The 20,823-nt window shown below is 57.2% G+C and overlaps 1 protein-coding gene, 1 long non-coding RNA gene and 1 other non-coding gene across 3 annotated transcripts in view; 2 read left to right on the top strand and 1 right to left on the bottom strand.

The window, feature by feature from the left end:
* The window catches only part of LOC132250066 (scavenger receptor cysteine-rich type 1 protein M130-like), a 339,402-nt gene that overhangs the window by 141,575 nt on the left and 177,004 nt on the right, over positions 1–20,823 (top strand). The gene's annotated exons all lie outside the window — the stretch shown is intronic.
* TRNAI-UAU (transfer RNA isoleucine (anticodon UAU)) lies at positions 6,513–6,586 on the bottom strand. The gene has a single exon. It is a non-coding gene; the product is annotated as a tRNA-Ile (tRNA).
* On the top strand, positions 16,445–19,053 carry LOC132250273 (uncharacterized). The gene is made up of 3 exons (XR_009461938.1): positions 16,445–16,509; positions 17,193–17,287; positions 17,506–19,053. It is a non-coding gene; the product is annotated as an uncharacterized LOC132250273 (long non-coding RNA).

Here is a 20,823-nt window from a genome sequence, read left to right as displayed (position 1 = left end):
CGGAGGAACGAGGACTGCACGACCCTTCTCGCCTCGCCCAAGCTGGGAACAGCCGGGATCTGGCACTGCATTGGCAGCAGCCTCCGAGATGCTGCTTTGCCTCTATGCTGCTGGGTTTTGTGAAACCAGCTCCTTGCATTGCAAGCTCCTTTAGGGTAGGAACTATCTCTGGTCTGCATTTGTATATCTAGGGCAATAGCGTCCTGGTCGGTGACTGCAGCTTTCAAGTAATACCCAGTGCAGATGAAGGAGGATGCTAGTGGTGTGTGACTTGCATCTCACCCCCAGTGAACTCCTTTAGGGGAGTCTATATATTTGGCAACCCCAACCTGGACATCAATGTTGTGAAGTGTAGCAACAGGAAAGTCTGCACCTCAGAAGTGGCCTCAAGTGTTTCGCAGCACAGTCAAGTGTCAGTGCAAGGGAAACATCTAGCTGTTCCTTTGCATCAGCCAGGGAGTTGTCTACAGGCTAACATTGAACTGCAGTTAGTTATAATCACACAAACAGAAAGCTGGCTGAGGTTTCTTTGAACTGTGTCCCTAAATGCATCCTTGGGCAATACAGTGCATCCCTATGAGCTTTGCTGTTCTTAAAAAGGCTTGGAGGTAGTTGGGAAATATTGGCCTCCTTGCATTGGATCCAGTGGCATTGCCCGCTCCACTGAGGTGGGGATGGGGCAGGACCCCAACCAATTCCTACCTTCTCCTATGCAGAATTGCTCCTTCTACCCCATGCCCCCAGCAGAGGATGATAATGCTGCCATGGTTATCCTGGGAGAGCATCAACCATGACCCATGCCAGGCATCTGGCTCTTTCATGACAGGGGGTGCTGTAGACCTAGCCTCCAGCATGCCCCACCCCAGAAGCAGCTGCATCTCAGCACTTGGTTAGGGGGCCCTTTCATCATCAATTCACGATAGAGCCTTCTTGAATCATGTGGCTCAAACCAGGACACAGGACCCCAGGGGAGGCCTCAGCAATGCTGAACAGAGCAGGAGAAGCACTCCCCATGATTTGCAGGTGACATTTCTGTTAATGCAACCCAGGAGGCTACTGGCTCTTTTTGCAATAAGAGCACAGGGTTGGCTGATACTCCACTTAGGGTCCACTGTAACCCTTAGGGCCTCTGCAGTACTGCAGCCCAGCCAGTCACTCCCCAGTCCATATTTTTGCATGTGGTTACACCATCCCAAGCGCAGGGCTTGTGCTTAATTTTGCTGAATGTCACTGCAGAAGTGGTTCTGCCTCCGGGGCATGCAGCGTTCATGGGTGGGTCTACTGCTCTCATGCCCTTGCAGTATAATCATTTCTTTGCAAATACTTGGGATTTCTTGGTTTCCTTGGTTTTCTTGGTTTCCTTTCCTGGAGCAGGGCTCTGGGGGCCACACAAGTGGGGGAATGCCAGGATCAAATGCTCACATGTAACAGGACCAGAACACACTGTCATGCTTGACCCTGTTGTGCCCCCTCATCCTACACCAGGCAAGAACAGCCCCTCACCCAGCTCTCATCCAGCCCCGAGAAGCGGCAGTTCTTGTGTTCTTGTGGCGGAGACGTCCGAGGAGGAGCAGACCTTAGGTTTGGATCTTGGAAGCTCTTTAATTAGGAAAACTTCAATCAAACCTGCACAGCTGCATCCACACCAGAACTGATGAAGTTGCCAGGCCAGAACAGTGCATGGGACAAGGGGGCGCTTGAGGCGGCAGCCTGTACCCACCACAGAGGAGGCACAGGCACTCCTGGGGGCCAGGACTGGAGCACAGACCTGCAAGCAATGAGAGCCTATTCCAGGGGCATCGGGAACAGCTGCTACTCCCTCTGCACCTGGAGGCTGCAGGCAAAGCCGTGGGGCAGACCAGCTCCTAGCTCTGTGGGCCGAGTGTGCGAGTCTATCAGTCCAGTGGCATGACCAGTGGGAGGTAAGTGCGAGCGAGCTCCAGGTGCAGATTTAGAGGAGGCACCACAATGGCAGCTCCTGGGGAGCCCACACTGCCACAAAAGCAGCCACAGCAAAAGGACACTGAATGGTGGCAGCAGGAGCAGCAGCAGCAAGGGCTTTTGAATCTCTAGAGGAAGCAAGAAATGCACACACGCGCATGCATGCATGTGCTCTCTCACACACGCAGACACTCTCTGGCATCTCTGCCAGGGTAGACAAGTTTTCGGTTTTGCCTCAGTAACACTCCAATGCTGCGAGGGGCTCGGGGAAAGGTCAGGATGGGATGGCAGCCCCTCTACCCATCCCTCTCTCTTCTCCTCTCCGTCACATTGATGCTTCCTTCTGGTGACCACATGCAGAATGATGATCCCAGGGACCAGGACCGCGTGAGCCAGAAAGAGGCCCTGGCAGGCCTTCAGCATGATGACACTGGGCTGAAATCCCTACAATTGCAGAGGGATGCCCATGGAGGTGGTGGAGGCAGTCAATGCTGGTCATGAGGTTGGATGGAGAGAGAACTGGAGGGCAGCAAGCAGCAAGGGGAAGATTAAGATTATTTTGAAAAAAAAAATAATTTTGTCACAATTTTTTTGTGATTCATTTTTGCTTGATTACTTGAACCCTGGCTGCCTGGCACCTTGAATGGTGCATATCCTGGTCCAGGGCAGGACTACTCAGCTCGGCTGTGTCTGATGCAGCTCCCAAATTCAGATGCACCAAACAGAAGCTAAGCGTGCAGCAGAGGATTGTAGCCAGGACAAACAGGGTCTGTAATGCCTCCTGACAAGTGCCCTGCCAAACGCACCCACCTGAGGCTTGTACAAAAAGGATGTGGCCAAGTTGGAGAGAGTAAATGGCTGTGGGACTGGAGGGCAGGATTTGTAAGGAGAGGCTGAGGGAACTGGGTTTACTGAGTTTGGAAAGGAGAAGACTGAGAAGGGATTTGATAGCAGCTTTATCTGCCTGCAGGGTGGTTTCAAGGAGCACAAAGCTGGACTGTTCTCAGTGGCCACAGATGACAGAGCAAGGTGGAATGGGCTCAAGGGAGGGTTAAATTGGATGCTAGGAAAACCACTCTCATTAGGAGGGTTCCTTAGAAGAAGCTTATGAACATGTCTTTTAATTCCTTCTTCCCAGGTGGGCTTTGAACCCACAATATCTGGCTTGAAAGGCCAGTGCCTTATCTATTAGGACTTTTTGATGGACTGCTTCCCAAAAGATGGAGTTCCCTGCCTGCACCCACGTATTCTCAAAACAACAGTGGACAATGAATGCTTTTCTTCTGGCACTGCATAAGGATTGCCATTTACTGGGTGAGACCATAGATCCCGCAAGCCCAGCCTCCCGTGTCACACAGTGCTAGACAGTGGATGCTGAAAGGCAGAGCAAACCGGGTCAGACCAGTGTATTTTGCACGGTTCCTCTTCTACTTGCAGCCTCCAGTGTTTAGGGTCTACGACGCTGTGATTCAGAGGCTGTCTGCTCTAGAAGCAGCTCCTGGGTGGCACCATGCTGTCCTGGACGGCAACGCGCTTCTCTTCAACTCCAGAAGCCAGGTTCCTCTCCTGCTCACTGGCTACCTGCTCCTGCTTGCTCTCATGCCTCCCTCTCCTGCTCTCCTGCTTCTGCCACCTGGTGCCAAGCCAGCAGGTTGGCCAGCCACTTCTCCATGACGGTGCCCAGCTGCCCAGCAGGAGGGTGCTGTCTTACGTCTGGTGCTGGTGGAGACGGTGCATTCAGAGGGTCTGGTCAGCTGTTTGAGCATGCCAAGGGGTGCCCAACCCCCTATGCCCTCCTCCTGCTGACTGCAATGGTGCCCCAGGCACACATGAGAACCCGTTGCAGGGCTCTGCGCTTCAGTGGTGCCCCAGGCAATCCCACACTTCCCCGCCGTGTGTGTCGCTGCCTGGAAGGCTACTTCTGCCTGTGATATGAGGCCCTGACCCCCACAGCTGAGGTGGAGATCACCGGTGCCATCAATGAGTTTCTCTGCACGTGACAGCAGGGGATAGCGAGGCCAGGCAGGGAGAGAAGAAGAGGGGAGAGCTAGGAGGGGATGGGAAGGGGGCCTGTGTGGGGCTCCTAAAGCCAGACCTGCAGCCAGGTGTGGGCCTGTGAGGTTGCACAGACACTGGTGGCCAAAGTGCCCCCCACCCCTCAAAGCCATCCTCCATGCGAGGGGCTTACCACGTGGGCATGGCAGGCGGTCCTGGCAGCTGTCCTTGGCGCTTGGTGGTGGGGAGGTGGTCTGGCTGCTTGTGGGGTGCTGGGTGGCAGAGGCCCACCACCTGCCACACGGCCACTGACCCCCTCCAGGAAGGAGCTGGAGCTGGCCATGGGCGGTGTCCTCCCTGGCCTGTCCTCAGCACTCTGGCTGTGGGGAAGATGTCAACCTGGGCACTAGCACTGGATGAGGATGCCATGAGCAGGGAAGACACGGGCCACAGGTGCTGCTGGCCCGAGGGCTCTTGTCTGGGTCTTCTCTGCAGGTCTGGGCTGCTGCAGGGGCTTTGGCAGACCTCCAGTGCTTGAATATATATTCTGCCCATGGCCTGGGTCCCTGCGAGTGAGGATGCTGGGCAGGTCTTGCGTGCCGGGCATGGTCCTGCGGGCTACTCTGGACCACCTGTTGTGCTCAGTGACCGCCATTCATGGCAGCCACGCAGCCTTCACTTTGACTCTGAACTGCCTTCTGGAGTGGTTGTGCCCGCACTGTCCCATGGAGACTGTGGCAGGTCAGTAGGGAGAGCTCCTGCGTTGAGCCTCCCACCTCACTAAGCCAGTCCACCTTCCAGACTCCATGTGTCTCTCCAGGGGCACCTAAGCCCTGGCAGACCCCCTTCCGAGTCCTACCACAGAGTCCAGGGGTAATGTGTGCTGCCACCACCCCGAGAAGGGAATGTCTGGGGCCTGTGTCCTCAGGAAACACAGGCCTAATAGTCCTACAGGTACTCGACCCAATACAAGAACTTGGGGCACTTCCCCAAATCCAGGGCCAAAAAGGATAGTCTCCCTTAGTCCGCAGACCCAAGAGACCTCCTGGGCATAATTAAATCCACCCCCCAATAAGTCTGCTACACTAGGTACAAAGGAGAACTTTATTGGTTACAGAGGGCAGGGTTAGAATAGGGTGCAGGGTAGAGCAATATCAGAGAAATCCCATAGAGCAGACTCCTGTGGCTGGGGTAGCCTTTGATATCACATCTGAGTTACTGCAAGCTATATATCTAGTTGGATCTCAGTTAGCTTACTCACAAATATCATCCAGAGGCTGTTGGAGATTCCCTCTGGAGGCAGGCAGTTCCTTGATCATGAGTTTTGAGAGAGAGAGCAAGTTTCAGATGGTCCAGCTCTTCTTTGTTCCTGAGTATCCCTTGTGGCTACTGGCCTCTCCTCCTGGGCAGTCCTTATTTATATAGCCCTTGTGACCTCATTTACCTGGTCCAATGGAGGCCAGCACCTATTGGCTGTCAGCCAACCAATTTGAAATACATCGCTGGTTGCCGGGCAGACTCTGGCCCACCAGGAAGGAAGCCCCTCACCCAGGTGTGATACTAGTTAGGTAGGCAGAGGGAGCAGGTTTCCCCCCTCCCTCAGGAATGTATCCAGCTCAGGTTACCTAAAGAGATGGGGTAAGGATTTGTCTCTCTGCTGGGCCCATCCTTATCAAATTTGTCACAGAGCAGGGTTTTTGGGAGAGAAACAAAGGTGGCTTTCTGCCACAGAGGCTGCCATGTCCTCCAAGATAAGAGCATTGGCCCACCTGCCCTGGCAGAACTGCCGCTGCACCTTGGCATTGTCCCAAATCACCAGAAGGTCTGTGGTCTCTTCTGCTGCCCAGTTGGGGCCAAGGACCGAGCGTCTCAGGGGCAGGGAAGCTGCCATATCCACGGGGTTCCTCTGCCAGGGACTTCAGGCAGATGCCCCATGAGGTCCCCAGAGCAAGGCCAGAGGCTGGCTCCCGTGCTGGAACCAGAACGTACCCGCACCACAGGGGCACAATGCCCAGGGGAAGGGAGCAAGCAGCAGAGCCTCCTTGCTCCAGGCGGGCCTGTGCAGCACTGCTGCTGCCCAGACAGGCCCACCAAGGAAACCCCAAGAGCTGGAAGCAGGCAGAAGCTGGCCCCAGGGAGCTACAGGCAGGCAGGGGTGGCAGAGAAGCCGTCCTTGCCCCATGTTTGGAGGGAGTCTCAGCCAGGGTGCTCTAACGAGCATTAAATCTAGTACCTGCTGGCGACTGTACATGAGCCAGGAGGCTGCTCACATGCGCTGTGATTACAGCCAGCTGCTGCGTCTCATGTAGCAGTGTCCCCGTGCTTCAAAATGGTGGCAGGGGCACTTTAACTAAAGCTTGTTTGGTGTATTGAAGTGTGGGGACGCTGATATATGACACACTCCAGGTGCTTTAATTTGGGTGGCTTTTGGTGCTTTAGATGCTGTAGCAAAATGAGGGGTCTACCAAAGTCCCACAAGGTGGGAAAGAAGGAGCCAGAAAGCTACATATTGATGCCAGGAACAGTCTTGCTCCAATGGTAGGAAACTGTTGCCTTGCAGTGAGGTATAAAGGCACAGACACTGCTGGGATTTGAACCCAGGATCCCCTCCTTATAAAACAGATGCTTTAACCAACTAAGCCACAGTGCCCATGGGGCTAAGTTTTCCGCCCCCCCATGAAGAGCATTTGTTTGCTTTGGGAATTAAGGCAGAAGTGTTTTGCGTGGGCTAAAGAAGTTGGTGGTGTGGGCAGGCTGGCAGGGGAGGAGGCAAATTCTTCACAAAAATGATGAGAACCCGGGGCCTGGGGTTCACGTCTCTGTCTCCCAGCCCCAGGGAGCTAACACGACTCCATGAGTCCAACCTGGCAGCTGCACATCCCCTCCCAGTAGGTCCTAGCTGTCTCCTTTGTATCAGTGGCTCCCTCTGCACAGGCCGCTGCCCAAGATGCACATTCCTGAATACAATCTCCAAGGCCCGGGCAGAGTCCACAGGAGTCCACGTGTGCTCCTGGTGTCATCCTCACGTATGGCACAAATGCCAGAGTGGCACATCCCTGTGACTTGATGAGAGACCAAGCGCTGGCTCCAACTTCACAGTAGCTCCAACTTCACAGGAGTGTTTCATCATCACAAAAGGCACGGGGAGTGTCCACGCGTGATTTGATAGTTTGATAAAATGACATGCCTGGTTCAGCAACAAAAGTTGCTATCCGGTCATTGAGGCAGCTGCGTGGGTTAATCCTCACTCAAGCAAGCCACTGCAGGCAGCGTGGAGGCTGCAGGAGGCAGTGGCTGCAGCAAAGCAGAGCCCGGCTCCCCTCACAACTGCTGCCTACCTGCTGGGGGCTCGGGTGGGGGTGAAGCCATCCCTGCCAACCCAGATGTATGATATAACCCTATCCAACACCCCACTGCAATCTACCATGTGATGCAATCTACGTCGTCTGGCCCATGGGGCTCTCAATAGGTAGAAAAATTTCTCAGCAAGAGAGCAGGAATTATCACTGCTGCCTCTTCTCCACCTCCACACTTTTGGACCCACGGGAAACCACATGGGTCAAATGAAATGGGCGCTGTTCACACCTGTGCACGGACCCCTCCGAGCCCGGCAGCATGGGGCACAGTCTGCCTTCTCCTCTGGCGCAACCACCAGATTGCCCAGCGCATCTTGCAGGGGCCCCACATTTCCCGGTGTCTTCTTCATCCTCCCTATATATTTGAAAAAGGACTTTTTATTATCTTTGTTCTTGGACGCTAGTCCTAGCTCTATGTCCACCTTAGCTTTCCTAACAGCCCCACTACAGGCCCGAGCAGTGGAGGTATACTCCTCTTTGGAGATAGCGCCCCCCTTCCACCAGGTGTACGCAGCCTTTCTGGCAACCAGGCATTCCCGGACGTCCTTGGTGAGCCAGGGAGGCTTTTGGGCGCTCTTGCCCCCCTTGCTTCTTGTTGGGATCGTCACCCCTTGGGCCCTGAGTATCGTCTCCTTAAGGAATGACCACTCATCTTGGGCACTGAGTTCCCCTGCCCTTGAGAACCCCAGCGCCTCTCCCACCAATCTCCTCAACTCGTTGAAATTGGCCCTCTTGAAGTCTAGGGATACTGTCTTGCTGCAGGCCCTTGTCACCCTGCGTTGGATGATGAATTCCAGCAAGTGATGATCGCTATCACCCAGGTGGTCAAGGACCTGGAGCCCCTTACCAGATCATCGCCTGTGGCCAGGACCAGGTCCAACAGGGCATTTCCTCTGGTGGGACTGAGCACCTCCTGGGTTAAGTGGAGGTCCTGTATCTTGGCCAGGAACCTCCTGGAACGGTCGGACCTGGCTGACTGCTCCTCCCAGCAGATGTCCGGGTAATTTAGATCACCCATGACAACTACATCCCTTGCCTTAAGTGCCTCTGCAAGCTGGCCCGAAAATTCCCGGTCCAGCTCCTCCCCTTGGTTGGGGGGTCTGTAGTAGACCCCCACCGTTAAATCCCACTCCCCACAACCCCCTTGTATCTTGACCCAGAGCACTTCAGCCTGCCCCTCCTCTGACCCCATTTTGCTGGCAGAGGATGTGTATTGCTCTTTGACATAGAGCGCCACACCTCCTCCCTTCCTTCCTTCTCTATCCCGCCTGTAGAGCCTATAGCCCCCAATGCTAACTGCCCAGTCGTGGGATGAATCCCACCACATTTCTGTAAGCCCTACTATGTCTGGGTTTGAACTGGCTATTCTGAGGGCGAGATCCTCCTGTTTGTTCCCCATACTCCGAGCATTGGTATACAGGCATTTAAGGCCTGCCATGGGATTTGGGGGCTTTGCAAGCCCGGTGATGTACCCAGGTTGCTGCAGTCTTGCTACTGGAGCACTTTATCTAGGGTTACATCGGGGCAGGCAATTATTTTGGGTGGAGACCACTTAAGCAGTGCAGGTGAGCTGAGCCCTACCCCTTGCCAGGTGCCCTGTCCCCTGCTCCCCGTCCTGGGACCGGAAGCACTGACCCCTGACGTTTGCCACCAAAAGTCCCTCCACTTGCTCCCCAAATACTCCTTTTGGGAGGGGTCATTGCCATTTTAGATGAAGAAAGCCAAATCATGCACTGGAAGTCAAGCACTGATAACACATTTCATTTTACTATAAAAAAACTTTGTCGTTTTTGTCTTATGTGTAGGAAGTCTCATTCACCCCGCAAAAACACAGTCTTTCTCTATTATATTGTGTGTGTGTGTCTGTGGCTGAGGGAGTGTATAGTGGGGGGTGTATCTGTTAGGGTGTGAGTTTGTGTGTGCAAGTGTGTATGAGTGTTTGTGTGCAGGAGCTGCAGGCGTGCAGTGTGGAGCAGAGAGGAGGAGCAGGCTGTGTCCTCGCCCCACACAGTGCTGTCCAGACCGCTTTGTGGCTGGTAGGTAGGGTGTATATGGCAGGTTGTGAGCATGTCTCGTAGAGCCGTGTATGGTAGGGTGTGTGTGTGTTTGCAGTATGGGGTGTATGGTAGGTGTGTGTGTGCTAGAGTGTGTGCATGTCCCAGGATGTGTGTATGTGTGTGTGCATGCACGTGCACAAAGCTCCAGGCACAACATGGAGCAAAACAGCAGGAAATCCTGTGTCCTCATCCCTCCAGCGGTGTCCAGAGCTGAGCCCCCCAGGTGCTGAGCCCTGAGCCCCCGCCTGCTGCTGCTGCCACAGGGGCTGCGCCATAGGGCAATGTGTGGGGTCCCATCATAGAGTTGATGTGGGAGGTGTTTTGGCACCAAGGGCTCGGGCAGCTGGGCCTCGTGGTGGGGTATGGGGCCTTCCAAGCCAGTTGCTATGTCCAGGCTGCACGGGGTCTTCTGCAAGAGTAGCCTGAGCGGTGGTTTGGATCACCTGCTCCAGCCTCTGCAGCCCATATGAGGCAGAGCAAGAGCCAGGCCTCAGCCTCCTTCTCCTTCTCCTGGCAAAGGTGAGAGTGATTGCTCCTTATTGCCCATTCACTTCCTTGCTGCTCTGCTTTTGCCTCTGGGCTCTGACTCCATGGTGCTCATCCACGACTCGATGCTGCCCCTACTGCCCCTCATGTTGCTCATCCCTGTGGGCACCAGTGATGCTGCCTGAGAGGATCAAAAGTGACTTGTGGGAACTGGGTACAAGGCTGAAGGGGACAGGGCCTCAGGTGCTGTTTCCTTCGATCCTTGCACTCAAGAGGAAGGGCCTGGGCAAGAGCAGATGCACGCTGCAGATCACTGGGTGGATGCACAGATGCTTTGGCTTCTTCAACCACGGGATGTTGTTGAAATAAGAAGGATTGGTAGGAAGAGATGGGATCCATCTGATGCATAGAGGGAAGAGCATGCTGGCGGACAAGCTAGCTAACCAGGGGGTGTTGTGGTGGGTGTGTGCTATAGGGCACCAGACCAGGAGGTTGGCGTGGATGAGGCTTTCTTCAAACAGGTAGCGCAAGTTTCTTGATCACAGGCCCTGGCTGTCATGGGGACCTCAACCACCCTGATGTGCTGGGAGGGCAATACAGCCGTGTGCAGATGATCCAGAAAGGTTTTGGAGAGTGCTAGGGACAACATCGTGGTGCACGCGCTGGAGCAGCCAACTCAGGGACATGCTGCTCTGACCTGCTGCTCACAAACAGGGAAGAATCGGTTGCGAAGGCAGGAGGGGATGTAGCAAGTTGGGCAGCACTGAGCACGAGATGATGGAGATGAGGATCCTGAGGACAGGAAGGGAGGAGAGCAGCAGAGCACGGACCTGGACTTGAGACAAGTGGACTTGGACTGGCTGAGGGAACCGATTGGCAGGATCCCCTGGGATCGCGTGCAGGGGCAGAGGAGTCCAGGAGAGATGGCTGTATCTGACACAGGGGCTGGGACAGATCTGAGGGTGCAAGGTGAACACTTGAGGGTCTGGCACAAGACTCACCAAAGCAAGAGATTGGGCTCTCAGATACCAAGACACTTGCTTTGTTAGCCTCTCTCTGTGACCCCAACGTGTCACTTAGTGGGTAGCTGACCAGCCCTGCTTCTCCAACAGTTTTAATGTCTACACAGTGGTAACACTTAGGACTTGAGCAGCCAGAGCTAGGGCTATGGGTAGCATGAGAGCACAGGCCAGGACTAGAGCCGTCTGTCCAGCTGGGGTGGCAGGGCTCTCAGGGCCATGTTTCAGGCAGTCCATGTTCGTAGTAAGTGGGATGGACGCGGGGACCACCCATCCAGGGCTGTGGGTGGGAGGTCTCCCAGAGGTGGGGCAGGCATGAGGGTTTGCTGGTTCCTCTTCCTCCAGCGTGGATTGAGGCCGCTACGAATCTCCTGATTCAATTTAGGACTCTGTGTTTTTAGGCACTTCAATGTAGCGCCTGTGGTCAGGCTGCTCGTGGTCCCTCCCTGTGGTCTGGCTTTGGGCTGTTCCAGCTCCGTTTCGGGTTAGGATGAGGGTTCAGGAAGGGGCAGGGACGGAGCTGCCTTTCTGGTTTGTGTGGTAGGACTCTCGGCACTATGTCTAGGGCACAGGCTAGTAGAGCAGTCGGTGATCATAGTAAATGGGATGGCCCTCGGGGCAGCCCATGTGGGGGCTGGGGCGGGAGGGCTCTTGGCCATGGGGTGGGACGTTGGGGGGTGGAAGGACTTGGGGTGACATTTGCAGGGCCGCGGCGCTGGGTGCAGGGGGCGATGGAGCTGGTCCTCGGGCATTGCTGCGGCAGCGTTTGTATCATCGCAGCGCCGCGGGATTCAGGCAGTTGCAGCAGAGGCTGGAACAGTGCTGCCAGGTGCCCGGAGGCTGAAGAGACAGGTGAGTCAGCTGCGGAGAGTGCTGCCTCCCTGGTGCCCCTGCCTGAGGGCAACGTGGGTGTCAAGACGAGACTTCTTGCCCCAGGGGCTGTCAGAGCCAGACATGAAAGAGCCACACGGCCGGTGCCCTCCTGCCCCAGGACGAGGTGTCCCCGGGGGATGCGGCCCAACAGGGTGGGATTTGCCCCAGCCCCCCCAGCAATGGGACTGGGAAGGGCAGTGGTGCCCGATCCTGCAGGTCGTGACGAGGCAAGAGTGGGCACCTGGCCAATGCCTTTCTCTCGGGGGTTGTTTGTTCCTGTGTAAAGCCCGGAGCGAGGAAATGGAGCCATGCCTGGCCGAGTGGCCGCACCAAAGGCACCTGGACGTGGGGTTTCACCTCTTTTCAAGCAGCACAGGATTGAAGCACAAACCCGGATTGCTCCCAACACCTGAGGATTCGTTTTGTTGTTGAAATCACAGTCCAGGGACACAAGTATTTTGTGCAATTTCAACTTGCATCTTCTTTCTTTTGGTGATCGATGTGCACCGTGTGGAGAGTGATGGGAGAACCAGGGTCGGGGAGGAATTTGCTCTTTGCTCTCTCACCCAGGAGTGAGCAGGTAAGGATGAGGTCCTTCAGCAGTGCTGCTGGAGGCTGCGGCAGCAGTAGATCTGGGAGGGGAGCAAGGAGCTCTTCTGCCTGCAGGCTTGTGGCTGCGTTCGGAGAGAAGTGCAGAATGGAGACGGAGCCGACAAGACCTGCCTTTGGAGCAAGGGGCTGAGCAATGCTCCCTGCCAGCTCTGTGTGTAGGAGGCAGGAGCTGGGCAGGCTCTGGAGGCCACCCCCCGCCCAGGCCGTGATAAGAAATGTTTGTGCTCTAAACTTGTGTGCCTTTTATTGCCTCTTCAGACCAGCTTTTCCTGCACGGGTGTCGCAGGGCTTCAAAACCAGGCCCGGGCCCAGGTTGCCATCCCTGCCAGGATGGCTGGAGTGCAGTGCACAGCCAGTGTGGATTAAAACACTGGTCTCTCTTACAATATATCTAGAGGCACGGTTTTTGTTGGTGCAGAGCAGGGCAGTCGGCTGTCCTGGGTCATGAAAAGCACGGAGACAAGGTCCAGGGAGAAGGCAAGAGCAGTCCTGAGGTGGAAAAAACATGCCGGAGGGTGGTCAGAGTTTCCTTTAATGGCAGAAAAGGGCCTGAAGGGAAGGTGTGGTGGGGGCAGGACTCCTGGGGTGGTCAAAAAGAGGGGGAAAGGGGTGGGAGGGAGGAGAGGTGCAGAGTTGTTACAGGGGAAGAGAGTATACGAGGAGATAGCTTCAAAGAGGATGCTCTAGTCCCTTGCAGGGGCAGGCGTCATCGCCTTGTGAAGGCAGCTACTGCGGATCCCAGTGACGAGGGACCTTCCCCAGAGGCGAGGCAGGCGGCCTCAGTACCGGAGCCGGAGGAGGAGTGCGCAGCGTCTCAAGGGCCTTTGAGTGCCCGCCCAGCAGTGCTCCATCCCCTGGGCAGGTGAGGGGCCAGCAGTGCTGCGGGGGCATCCCATGTCCGTGCAGGGGACTGAAGAAAGGGGAGGAAAGTCCACCCCACTCCAAGGTGGTGACCGCGGCCCTGATGTTCTCAAACCCGCTCCATGGGGTTGGAAACATCCCCAGGTACAGGAGCTCCCAGCCCTCCCAGCTCAGCCAGCGCTGCCCGGCCAGAGTGGGCAGGGAGCCCAAAGCTCTGGCACTGATGGGCATCCACAGGTCCCAGGGAAGGGGTCCCTGCCCTCCTCTGCCTGGCACTCCCCAGTCCCAGCCCCAGGTTTTATCCCAGGAGCTGCCTGGACTCCCAGGTTCTTCAGCCCCGAACCAGTCACGTGGAGCCAGAGGTAGGGGCCGGAGCAGGGAGCTGTGTCCAAACCAGCTGCCTGCCGGTCATTCCCCCTGAGCCCAGGGCTTTCCCCAAGTGATCAGGAGGCTGGCAGCATGGGGGCATCCCAGGGACACCAGCCTGCATCCTGGAGAGCAGGAGGTTCGGGGGCAGACGGGTATACAGGGGTGCCTTGAAGCCCAGCTGATGACTGCTCCTGCTCGGTGCCAGGATGGACAGGCTGAGGCGGGTGCTGAGCAGGAGGACCGCCAAGGTGGGCTTCGTGCCAGCAGATCACAGCAGGGGGCCTGGGCAGGAACATCTGGGCCCCCCCAGCCATGAAGAGGAGGGGCCCATCAAGGCAAGGACGTGGCTGTGCCCCATGTGCTGGTGTAAAAAACAGCATGTCCTAGCACCAAAGAAGAGCATTTGCAGCAGCCCACCACCTCCAGGTGCAAGTGGAGGTGGCCCTGGGTGCGCTTGGGCAGGCGGGAGCCCAGAGGAGAGGAGCGCCGGGCACAAGAGCCATGCAGCCTCCCACCCAGGGCATGGAGCAACCTGGAGCCCGGCCCTGCAGCCCCCTGGCAGAAGGCAGAGGTGCGGAGGAGGGCCCAGCCTCCCTGGGGCAGGAGCTGAGCCCATCCTCCAGCAGCCCCAGCCTGAGCTGCAGCTCCTCCTCCACAGACTCACACAGCTCCTTGGGGTCCGCGAGCTCCCCGGCCTGGCGCCAGGTGCACCGGTGAGGAGCCGCGCTGGGGCCACCCAGTCTCAGGGCCATTTGCTCCGGGGGGCAAGGCAGACCCTGCTCAGGGCTGCAGGATCCTGGCCAAGACGAGGGGGCTGAGCCGCACAAACTTCAGGTCCCTGTGCGTGGGGTGGCCTTGGTGGGGGTGGGTGAAGGAGGAGGCAGAGTCACTTGTGGGGGGGACAGGGACCTCCCAGGGCAGCAGGGCAGTCCAGTGTGCTCTCAGCCATGGGGGCCGTGAGGTTGCAGGGGCGGAGGAGCGGAATGGAGAGGGGCCCGGGAGATCTCTGCAGAGGGGGGGCCCTTGGCTGGCAAGGGGAGCACGGCCCTGTCTCTGCCCCCCACACTGCACGTGTCTTCCCCTCGGGGACAAAGGACTCACCCCCCCCACTTTCCTAACTCCTGCAGTGATTCCCAATTTGGCCACAGAGAAGATGCAGGATGAGGAAGACCAGGAGAGGGAAGATCAGGGGACCCCGAAGGAAGCTACGCTCAGTGTCACCCAGCGCCTCCAGGACCACGGGAAGGTAGGAAACCGGCTCAGTCCTCTGTTCCCTCCCTGGGGAAGCCCATCCCGCTGACCCGGAGCTGACAAGGGGAGACGCTCGCCCACGGGCAGTGCTCGAGGTGGGTGTGTTTGTGAAGCCCCACTCGGGTCCCCTCCCACCACAGACACTGCCCTGCTCCTCCCTGTGCCTGCCCAGGAGGAGACTCATGGCAGTACCCTGGGGGTGCCAAGAGGCCTGAGTCCCACAGCAGGTTTGGGGGGGACAGGGAGGTCCCTGACTCAGAGCCTCCCTTTACCCCAGTCCCGCTCCTGGTAGATGCAGCGCCGGAGGAACGGGCAGCGCCTGCTGCAGGAGCTCCTCACCCTGCAGGCAGCCGTGCAGCAGAGGGGACAGGAGGCTGTGGAGCTGCAGGGGTGGAAAGCGTCCGTGCCAGAGAAGATCGTGGTGAGTAGGAGGTAGCACGGGATGGTGCAGGAAAAGGAGAAGAGAGAGGAAACAGTTTCTTGAGTCCAGGGTGGAGGAGAGAGATGGAGCTGGACCGGGGAGAGAAGGGCAGGCGCACCGGGGCCTGGGCGTTGGGCTGGGGCAGCAGAGACGGGAAATCCTGGTAGAGGCCGGGGGGAATCGAGTGTCTGGAGGGCAGATGAGGGCATGATCAGGGACCAAGGGGGTGGTCCAAGTGACATGTTTGAGTGGCCATGGGAGGGGGAGGGCCAGCCCAGTGGGGTGGGTGGCAGGGGGACATGTGGGGCACCCCAATGGGGTGGGCGGATCCTGGTGCCTGCGCCTGTAGCGCTGGGTGGTCTCCCATGTGGGACGGGGCTGTGACCTGTGCTTCCCTAACCTCACCCTTCTCTTTGGGTCTCACAGGAGCTGATGGAGGATGTCTCCAGGGAGGAAGATGTAGCAAATGCCACCCCAGACATCATAGCTGCCATCTGGTGCTTCAGGTACCAGGACCTCTACCCGACTGGCCTAGCTCTGCCATGGGCCAGGGGGATCCCCGCTGCTCAGGCCCAGGTTTCCTGGCTCTTTCCTGCCAAGCCCAGTGCCACCCCTGCCCCGCACAGCTCAGTGTCACACAGGCTCCTCTCTCCTGACAGCGACCTGGAGATGTGCCTGGACCCCTTCCTGCAGTTGCGCCTCCTCCGAGCTGCAGCTTGCAAAACTTTTGGGGGCATAGAGCACGACAACATCAGGAACCTGGTAGGTCCCCCTGGCACTGCCCTGTCCCACAAGCCAGGCCCTGGCAGGTGCGGGCACAAGCTGCCTGGTGATGATACTGGGCTCCCCCTCCCCTTCCTGGTCATGCAGAGGATGCACATGGGCAACCTGGAGGGCCTGCTGTGGTGCCTGCTGTCCAGTGCCCCCAGTCTGGACAGGCTGAATTTCTTGTGGGAGATGAGCAGGATGCAGAGGGGCTGGGCTCGGGGACGGACGGCCTCCATCCCCGTGACCTGCACAAGCCTCTCTCGACACCTTTGGAGACCTAAGGCAGAGGCTGAAGCCCCAGCTCAAAGCCTCGGCCGTGAGGAGGCGGCAGACAGGGTTGGTCTGTACAGCAGGGGCACGTGGCCGCTGATCTTGATGCCTTCCTCCCACAGCCATTCGCTTTCTGGATGGAGGCGGTGGATGCCCAGCACCGAACCCTGGGCATGAGGGCAAGCACCACCCTCATGTCCTTTGCTGCCCTCCTGCTCCCACAATTTGAGGTTAGTGAGCCCCAACCCCAGGGTCCTGGTCCCCTGTGGTTGTCAGGACACTCCTGGGAGAGAGGAGTCAGAGCTGGGAACTGAGTCTCACTCCAGGGCTCTGCTTCTGTCTCATCGGTGCCCCCTGGCTCTCTTTTTGGGCTCTCTTTTCCATGGCCTGCTTTGGGCACACTGTTCCTGCCCCGCGGGGTCTTGGGGCCTTTGTAGCCCTGGAGCAGCAGGCACGGGGAATCATGCTGGGGTCCTGTGCCAGTGCCTGGGCTCCAGGTCCCTGTGGGAACAGAAGGATTTCATGCCCTGGCACTATGATTTCTGGCCCCCTCCTGCTTTGTAATGGTGGTGGGGGGAGATGGAAAGAGTGGCAGGTGGGCTTGGGGAAGCTGCAGGTTTGGGAAGATAGGACAGGCGTGGACTCCCCCCTCCTCTGCTTCTGCTTAGGGCTCTCCTGATGTGCGTGAGGTGGGGGACATAGCAGCGCGCCTGGGTCTGTCCATCGGTGACCCAGTGGAGACCATCGGCTGCGATGCCATGGAGAGCTTTTATTGACTCATTCGAATCCTCATGCACCAGAGGGGTAAGGAGACCCATCCCAAGCACAGGACCACAGTGCAAACGGTGCCCCACAAAACCCTGGTCGAAAGCTAGGATGGCAGCTCAGAGCCTCGTGTCTCCACTCCTTGCAGGCCGAGACATGCGAGGGGCAGACGAGATGTTCGGCGAGTGCCAACTGGAGCCGAGCCTGGTCCAGTGCTACAGGGACCTGGCGAGAGTTGGAGAGGTGAGGATGCTGTGCCGAGCTGCAGGGCTGGGGCTGTGTCTCCTTGGGCTGGCTGCGTGCTGGGCTCTGGAGAAATGCCTGCTGCTTCTCTCCAGCTTGCAGGGATCTTCCTGTGGTGGGTTAGAGCCTTTGCAAGTGTGCAGAGCGACATGGCCCCAGGCCCCAGAGATGGAGCCTGGCTCTGAGATGGGCCAAGACTTGCGTCCTCTTGCTTTCAGGTGCTGGGAAAGATCTTGTCCGAGGAACAAAAAAGATCATTCCTGCAGCAGATTATTCTGGCAATTCATCATGGGTGGATGCACATCAAGAGAGCTGCACTGGTTTTCCTCTACACCATCCTGGGGGAAACCAGCCTCCTGTTCAGGGACAAGGTCAGCAGCCACCTTGGGTGCAAGGGACTGAGAAAGGGCCCCTTGCCTCTGTGCCACGGCTTGTCTCTCTCCCGCATTGCAAGGAGCAGAGAGAGGTCATTAGCCATGGCAGTGTGAGCTTTAGCACAAGGCAAGATTGATTTGCATTGTATAGATGAACTGAATCTGTGAGATATGTATATAAAGCCCAAGATAATGGTGACCCACAGGTCACGTCAGCAGAGGCTGAAGCCTGTACCTGTCTATAAGTTGCAGATCTCCCCTGACTTGTGAGGACACTGGCCACCAGGCTAACGGGGAGCCTGCCACGTGCTTTGGAGAAAACAATAAATTCATCTGCCTGAGCATGATGGCACCTGCCTGTCCCACAGGATGAGGGTCTCCAGTGAGGCCCATGGATAAAGAGCACTTCCCCATCAGGACAAGCTTCCCCTTCCCAGGCTCAGGTCAGGATTGTTCAGGAGCTGCACAGGGCCCAGGTCACTACATGGGCACCAGTGCCAGAGACTCCTAGAAGAGCAGGGCTAAGGGGGACCCCAGGAGGTCATCTCATCCAGCTTCCTGCTCAGGGCAGGATCATGCCCATCTCAAGAAAGCCGACACGTGTTTGTCCAAGCTCTTCCCTCTTGCCTTGAGAACAGCCGTCAGGCACAAGGACCAGGCATCTCACACATGAGACCTTGGACCCACTATCAATTGCCACAGGCAGTGCAGGCAGAGGGGGCACTGGCGCTGTCACTGGAGGGTGGACAGGACCTCCCGTGCACCGTGCACAGCTAAGCAGAGGGAACCATTGGGAGCATGAGAGCCCCTCCATGAATGAGGAGGGCATCTAGCACCTCCCAGGGAGCCTAGCGGCTGTGGAGAGATCCTGCAACAGTGCCGAAGCCACTGCACGAGAGTCACCAACCGAGCCGATCCGCCCGCTCAGAGCTGTCCTCCCCCCAGACTTCAGCTTGTGCCCAAAGAAGCAGCCTGAGAAGCCCCTCGTGGGCGAAGGGTTCAACAAGGTCATCCGTCAGCCCTGCCACGCCAAGGGTCACGAAAGAACAGACACCGTGCGCTCGTAGTCCCCAGGTTGCTAAAGGGAGGACACTTGAGTCATGCGGGTGGCATTTTGTTACCCCTGCCTCAGGGCTTTTGCCAGTCGCCGTTTGGGGCCAGGAAGGAATTTTTCCCCCCTCATCCATGGAAGTATCATCTGGGGGGTTTTCGCCTTCTTCTGAAGCACTGGGACAAAGTCAGACCATCCCGGCATCTGTTGTGTTAGCAGCCTGCCTTAGCGCTCCCCCTGAAGGGACAATCTTTCGAAGGCTGTGCAGGGAGAGACAATGAACCAAAGGCACCAAGGAGAGAGAGGCTGTAGAAGTTAAAAGTAGCTTTAGAATAGGAGTAACATTAAATTTAGAATAATAATAAAGTAAGATTAAGTTTCTTTTTCTAAGAAGCCTTCATGTTGGTCTTCTCTTCATGTGGAAAGCCATAGTAATCCCGAACGGTGTTGGTTGTTCAGGCTGGGACTGTCCTGAATTCCTAAACCAAATCAAAGAGCCCGCATGTGCCTGGCATCGGCCTCACGGTGGAGTGATGTTTGCGGGTGGGGGCCTTGGTCTCCTGCAGGGCTACTTTGGTGGGTAGGGCTGCAGCAGCAGGGCTGAATGATGGGGCTGGAGCTTTCCAGAGTAGGTTTGTGGCTTATGCTTCGGCACAACCGGTGGAGGTGGATGTAGGACACAGGGCTGGGCTGGGAGGGGTCACCATGTGTGGGGTCAGGATGTCATGGTGGAGGGCTCCTTTTGCTCCAGGGCTGTCGGGGTCTCCTGGGATCTCCTGGCTGGACTTGACATTGGGGTTTGGCGGTTGTCCAAGCCAGTTCCAGTCGTGCTGCTGCTCGAGGTCTCTTCGTTGGGGCGAGGTCTCCAACCTGGGGTCCAGGTGTGAGTGGGTGTGCGGGGTAGAGAATGGGAAAGGTTTAGAGGCATCTTCCTCCTTGTCATTGGCAGCGCAGAAAGGCTTTTCTTGATGCTAGGATATTTTGGCAGCTAGAAATCCCCCCACTGGGGTCAATGATGTTGTTTTGGGGCCTTCCAAGACACTTCATGACATGGGGCTAAGCCAAAACCCTGGGACCAGCCAGTCGTCATGAAGAGATGGGGTCACGGCATCCCCAGAACAAGGGGCATCTGCAGCCAGTCCACAGCAGGGCCCCGATGCCAGCTGGGCTAAGGGAGGCAATGCGGGCACCATTCCCCTGGAGCCACAGGCAGCAGCCCCAGCCTCTCCTCTGCAGCCCGTAAAAGCCAGAGTCAGACCTCAGTCTCCTCATCCAGGCCAAGGCGAGTTCTTGGTCCTCATGGCTCCTTCACTTCCCTCCTGCTCAGGTTTTGCCTCCTGGCCCTGACTCCAGGCAGACCCGGGGCATTCCCTGCTCCTCATGCTGGTTTGCCCTTTGCCTCTGGGTTTTCATTTCTGCTCCCGGTTTGCTCTTGGCTGCCGTTGTCTCTGGGTCACAGTCTGAGCCCGGTTTGTCTTGACTTGGCTATGGCTTCCAACCCCAGTCCCACCCAGGCCCCTCCGAAACCTAGCACCTTGGGGAGCCGATCTGAACTACCCCTGTGCTTTGGGAAACTAACTACTGGGCTACACCACCCATGCCGCAGTGCCGAGCTCTTCCTCTGCTCACACTTCTCACACGTGTGCCGGGAACTGTTGGAGCAGCAGGAGCAATGGGCAGGGTAAGCCAGTGGGAAGCGTTGAGCTGTGTTTGTGCTTGGGATGGGTCAGCCGCCTGGAGTCATATTTTGGACACAGGTAGGTAGGTTTGCCTCAGGTAATTCACGTGGGAGGGTCCCTGGGCCCCCACCTTGGCTGGGTTTGGGAGTGCTCCTCACAGCAGGGTGAGGCTTGGGTATTGGAGGGATCATCTTGCTCCAGGGCAGTTTGGGGATCTCCAGACCTCCTGGTGGGGCTCTGCCCCAGGGTTTGAGGACTTTGCAAGCAGGTTCCTTCAATCAGGTTGTTGGCAGTGTGCTGCACAGGGCTGCTGGAGTAGCCTGAGCTAGGGTTGGGAATGGGATAGTTCAGAGCTGCCTTGGTGGGATGCCTGGAGGCCTATTTAGGATGTGTGTAGGTAGCCTCCTCCATCCTAATCATACGAGGATAAAG

This window comes from Alligator mississippiensis, chromosome 4 (genome assembly GCF_030867095.1).
Source record: "Alligator mississippiensis isolate rAllMis1 chromosome 4, rAllMis1, whole genome shotgun sequence".
Classification (NCBI taxonomy): Eukaryota; Metazoa; Chordata; order Crocodylia; family Alligatoridae; genus Alligator; species Alligator mississippiensis.
The sequence above is the reverse complement of the archived record's forward strand: the minus strand, read 5'-3'. Positions and strand labels throughout refer to the sequence as shown.